The sequence below is a fragment of the Limanda limanda genome, chromosome 19, assembly GCF_963576545.1.
Source record: "Limanda limanda chromosome 19, fLimLim1.1, whole genome shotgun sequence".
Lineage (NCBI taxonomy): Eukaryota > Metazoa > Chordata > Actinopteri > Pleuronectiformes > Pleuronectidae > Limanda > Limanda limanda.
In genome coordinates this window covers 20,567,485-20,573,484 of record NC_083654.1, presented here as the reverse complement: position 1 = coordinate 20,573,484, position 6,000 = coordinate 20,567,485, and the positions used below count along the sequence as shown (strand labels likewise).

General features: G+C 51.0%; 1 protein-coding gene across 2 annotated transcripts in view; it reads left to right on the top strand.

Annotated features, from left to right (window-relative positions):
• The first annotated feature begins 217 nt into the window (after positions 1-217).
• atp1a3a (ATPase Na+/K+ transporting subunit alpha 3a) overlaps positions 218-6,000 on the top strand; it is a 28,460-nt gene continuing 22,677 nt past the window's right edge. The window contains exon 1 of one of the 2 annotated variants that reach the window (XM_061092284.1): positions 218-234. The gene's annotated coding sequence lies outside the window, so the exon portion shown is untranslated. Of the gene's footprint in view, positions 235-4,543; positions 4,554-6,000 lie in introns of those variants that run through there. The other variant, XM_061092283.1, reaches the window with a different exon arrangement.

The following is a 6,000-nucleotide window of genomic DNA, read 5'->3' as shown; positions in this document are numbered from 1 at the left end:
CTTGATAATAGTTTTCTTGTCATCAGTTGTCAAGTTGAAGTCATCCATTGTTTTTTAACCCTCCTCTTCGTCACCTGCTCTTCATCACCTCCTCGGAACCAGCCGGACAGCGACTCGTCCTCCGAGGGGAACCCGACTGACAGCGCCGACATGGGGGTAAGAGCTCGGAGTTCCACTGGCAGCTGCTGGTACCGGGTTCGGGTCCGGGTCTGGTACCGGGTCCGGGACCGATCCGTGTGTCCGGTACCGACCCGTGTGTCCGGTACCGGTACCAGCCAGCTGCGGGTTTCAGGTTCTCTGCGTGTTAAATTGTGATTTCTGTCATTTGTCACGTTTTAAAAAATCAACACTTCTCCGTGTGGTGGCACCGGAGATAAACCTGAGAGAAACCGGGGAGTAACCGGAGACTAACCGTAGACTAACCGGAGACTAATTGGAGTCTAACCGGGGAGTAACCAGAGACTAACCGTAGTCTAACCGTAGTCGAACCATAGTCTAACCGGAGACTAACCGGGGAGTAACCGGAGACTAATCAGAGTCTAACCGTAGTCTAACTGTAGACTAACCGGAGACTCACCGGAGACTAACCGGGGAGTAACCGGAGAGTAACCGGAGTCTAACCGTAGACTAACCGGAGTCTAATCGGAGTCTAACCGGAGTCTAACCGTAGACTAATCGGAGTCTAATCGGAGACTAACCGGAGACTAATCGGGGAGTAACCGGAGTCTAACCGTAGTCTAACCGGAGACTAATCGGAGAGTAACCGGAGACTAACCGGAGTCTAACCGGGGAGTAACCAGAGCCTAACCGTAGTCTAACCGTAGTCTAACCATAGTCTAACCGGAGACTAACCAGAGAATAACCGGAGGCTAACCGTAGTCTAACTGTAGACTAACCGGAGACTAATCGGAATCTAAGCGGGGACTAACCGGAGACTAGCCGGAAACTAACCGTGGTCTAACTGGAGACTGACCGGAGACTAACCGGAGTCTAACCGGGGAGTTACCGGAGACTAATCGGAGTCTAAGCAGGGAGTAACGAGAGAGTAACCGGAGACTAACCGTAGTCTAACCGGAGACTAACCGGAGACTAATCGGAGTCTAATCAGAGTCTAACCGGGAAGTAACCGGAGACTAACCGAAGACTAACTGGAGACTAACTGGAGACTAATCAGAGACTAACCGGAGTTTAACCGGAGACTAACCGGCATGTCCACACCGTTAACCGTGTGACAGCCACGCCACTCGAGCTCCTCCTCCTCCAGAGCCAACACCTTCCTCCAGATATGAGCCAGGTTGTTTCCAGCTGATGTTTCTCTCTGAGCTGCAGGAGGACCAGGGGCACGAGCTGCTTCACAATAAACAGAAATACAGCTGCAAACATCTGTAGCTGCAGAGGAAGGAGGGAGTTCACAGCTGGAGATCTGCATGCATGTAGTCACACAGACAGAAACGATGATGATGATGATGATGATGATGATGTTGATGATGATGATGATGGTTCATATGCAGGTGAAATGTGTGATTGAGACGTGGAACATGAAACCTGCAGCATCATGTCAGTGCGACTCTTCACCATCACAACACCCTGTGTGTGTGTCTGTGTGTGTCTGTGTGTGTGTGTGTGTGTCTCATCCTCACAAACGACAGCAGCTGACAGAGAGAGAAGGTCTGAGATGATTTGGATTTGGGGGGGGGGGGGGGCTCTTCTATTCAAACATTCCATAATGCGACAGCACGTCGTGTCTGCAGCTCGGTGAGGAGACACAAGCAGCTCCGGTCCGGAACAGACGAGCGAGTCAAAATGGTTCCTCAGCTGCTCGGTGGTCCACCCCCCCCCCCCTAATCCCCTCTCTCTGAACAACATGTATCCCCCCCCCCCCCCCCCCCACCCAACCATCAGTCTCCAAAAAACCCCAGTGAGCTGTGAGGTCACGAAGGACATCCTGTTCCAGCCGTTCACTGTAGACTCCATCATGTGAATTCTACAGAGAAATCCCTGTGACATCATTATGAATTCATATCCAGTGTCCAGACTCACGTTGCTTTATGGAAGTTGTTCTCTCCTGCAGTCTATTAACTTACAGTGTTTGTATCATAGTGTTAAGTTGTCACTATAACATCAACATGTACTGTTGTGTAACTGTAGCTCCATTCCTTCAATAGTGTCATGGTCCATCGCTGCTGATGAGGGGTGATGGTCAGGGGTCAGTCCGCTGCTCCACACTGTGGTATGGGACGAGGGGGGGGGGGGCGGGTTGGCATGAGAGAGCATCGAGGCCGGGTCGTGGAAAACGCCGGCGCTCTGTCACGGTTTGTGATGCCGTCCGTTGCCAGAGGTGGAAACCGGAACACAACTCGGACTACTGCGTGAAAGAGAGGGGGATGAGGAGGAGGGTGGTGTGTGTGGGTGATGGAAACTCCCATGAGTTTGAGCCGGGTGGAGTAAGAGGAGTGGGTGAAGCGAGCGGCGGGCGGGGGGGGGGGACATAATCTGAAGGACGTTCGGTTGACAAGGGAACTGGGGCCGATCGATAGAGAGAGGATGTAGCTGCAGGAGACAACGATCGGTCGGTGGAAGGACGCAAGGCAGAGACGAAGGGAAGGTCGGACACTTCAGACCTCAGAGGGAAAGTGACCGAGACGGTGAGAGTTCCTCTGAGCGCCGGTGGCAGGGAAAGACTGGGAAGAGAGAGAGAGAGAGAGAGAGAGAGAGAGAGAGAGAGAGAGAGCGAGAGAGAGAGAGAGAGAGAGAGAGAGAGAGAGAGAGGATGAGAGTTCCTCTGAACGCCGGTGGCAGGGAAAGACTGGGAAGAGAGAGAGAGAGAGAGAGAGAGAGAGAGAGAGAGAGAGAGAGAGAGAGAGAGAGATGCCTCTGTGGTGAGTCACCTTGAGAAGGGAGAACACCGGGAGAGATGGAGGAACGAGAGGAGGAATGGAGTCTGGGAAAGATGGAAAAGAAGAGATATCCAAGGATGAACGCTCCTGCCGATATCCCACAATGCACTAGGAGCAGAAGCTTCAGAGGGACAGCCAATGGCGGCGGAGGAAGGACGGCGTGTGGCGTCTGATCCATGGAGCTGATGGTTCACTCGCTCTTCACTTAATGAGATCTCTTCACTGTAGAGCCCCATTTCACTCCTGATCATTATCACTTCTCTACTCACACTACAACAAGTGCACACACTCAGTCACACACCAGAAGGATGTGAAGACACAAAGCACTTTACACTGCAGTATAATTACATGTTAATTATGGTTGTGATTAATTCAAACTATCACAAACGTTTGTGCAGATTACATTTATCAAATATGAAGGAAGGACGCAGTCAGTTGCCTAGCAGCACGTTCACGACTTAATGAAAACACAATCCGTCAAACTACTGTGGCGTGAGGAGTGCAGTCCACTTTCACATTTCATATCAGTACCCAGAACTCACTGCAGTTTATGTAGTAAATCAATAAACTGTATTTATTCAACAATTTTCAGTTACAAAGTGGTTGAAACTGGGTTAAATCATTTCAGGACAAAGGTAAATAAGATCCAGGACTTAGATAATACAGAAATAAGCATTAATAACAGTAAGATTATAAAACAGACACGGGTGTGTACACGTGTTGATGCTCGTAGTCACACGACCTATGTTCTCATGGTCACGGACGCTGTTGCATAATTGTTTCAGTCAATATCTCATCAGTGCAGACTCTCGCCCCCCCCCCTGTCCCTCACTAGTTTCCGTTTGTGTGCGTGTGGCGGAGATAACCTGAATCCATATTACTGCTAATCACCGATCAGGGGTTTCCAACTTGGCTTCAAACAGAACAGACGCTGACTCACTGTCGGTGTCAACGACCTCCAGTGATGGAGCAGAGTGACAGAACGTTAGAGAAGTCAGTTACATAACAGATAACACACCTTCACATTCAGTGCAATCATCAGAAAAGCCACTGACTGCAATTATTGAGATGGGCCCAGTGGATTGGATGTTGCTAGGAGACCTAACATGTCCCGTTCATCAGGCCATTGGGAGTCCACGCCGTCGATCACATTCCATGGACAGCTGCCATTTTCTATCACACTCTCAGACGTGTGTCGCACAGCAGGAGGCGACACACGCTGACAAATGACAGGGAACAGAATCTGTCGTCTGCTTTATTGGAAAGTGTTCCCCGACGACCGCGGAGGCTTCTGCTGCACGAACATTTCCCTTAAATCCCAAACTGAGCTCCTGTCCCCCTGTGGCATTTCACTGGAAACACACACACACTAAAACCCAGTGTCGTCATCACCAGGCGGGTTCCGCCCTGAACGTGTCTGAGGCCGTTTCCTCGTGATTAGACCCCGGTGCAGATGAGTAGATCAGAGCCGACGGAGCAGGGAAGCAGATGGGCAGCCGGGAGGCGGGAGAATGTAAACAAAGTGGGAGGGTGAAGGGAGGGAGGGGTAGATGAGGGAGGACCCCTCTTACTGCATCTGTGTGTGTGTCTGTGTGTGTGTGTGTCGCGTGCCAGTCAGACAGTCCTTCGGTGTTTTCTAGGTCGGTCTGGTCACTGATCTGTGTGATAATCCATTTCTTTGTGTGTGTGATCCATAAAATGTGTCACTCTCTGGTCACTGGAGCGTCGGCGTACAGTATATTGTTGAAAAACAGGCCAAACGCCAAATGACCGGATGCTCGACACACAGCGATCTGCCTCCGTCACGTGAACTGACACGTAGCATGACCTAAATAAGCATAAACTAAAAACGATTTACGGAAATGAATTAATCAATCTCTAAATCTCAGAGATCCTGAAGATTAATGCTGTCGTTCCTCATAACAGCTCATTTATAGATGCTCCGCCCTCAGTGTGATCTCCAGACACTTTGATGTGAATCTTACTTAGTTATGCGTCTTTGTGAAAATCTGTACATTTTAATGACTAATTATCGTAATGTTTGAATTGACGCAGAGTCGTAGGCTGGGCTGATAAAACGTCCCTGGTTGAAGGCTGAGATGTGACCAGTGAGTTCAGCAGATTAATGGTTTATCCAGCCGTCCCCAGACCTGTGGCACCCGGGTCGGCTGGATGTGGAATACGAGCAGACAGAGCAGACAGAGCAGACAGAGCAGACAGGGCAGGCAGGCAGACAGAGCAGACAAGGCAGACAGCAGACAGAGCAGACAAGGCAGACAGCAGACAGAGCAGACAAGGCAGACAGCAGACAGAGCAGACAAGGCAGACAGCAGACAGAGCAGACAAGGCAGACAGCAGACAGAGCAGACAGAGCAGGCAGGCAGACAGAGCAGACAGGGCAGGCAGACAGAGCAGACAAGGCAGACAGCAAACAGAGCAGACAGGGCAGACAGAGCAGACGGAGCAGACAGGGCAGACAGAGCAGACGGAGCAGACAGGGCAGACGGAGCAGACAGGACAGACAGCAGACGGAGCAGACAGAGCAGATAGGGCAGACAGCAGACGGAGCAGACACAGCAGACAGAGCAGACAGGGCAGACGAAGCAGACGGAGCAGACAGGGCAGACAGAGCAGACAGGGCAGGCAGACAGGACATACAGAGCAGACAGGGCAGGCAGACAGGACAGACAGAGCAGACAGGACAGACAGGGCAGACAGAGCAGACAGGGCAGGCAGACAGGACATACAGAGCAGACAGGGCAGGCAGACAGGACAGACAGAGCAGACAGGACAGACAGGGCAGACAGAGCAGACAGAGAGGACAGGACAGACAGGACAGACAGGACAGACAGAGCAGACGGAGCAGACTGAGCAGACAGAGAGGACAGAGCAGACGGAGCAGACAGGGCAGATGTCTCATGTTCAGCATCTGTCGAGTCACTCACTGTGTTACATCTGGATGCTGCTGAAACTTCCTCAGGTTTTACAGCCTGAGATCAGGGGTCATGCTCTAGAGCAGAAATGATTTGCATGAAAACATCCTCCATATTCATTCAGTTTAGTTATGAATTCAGCCTATTAGTGACATCAAAAGCGACATATA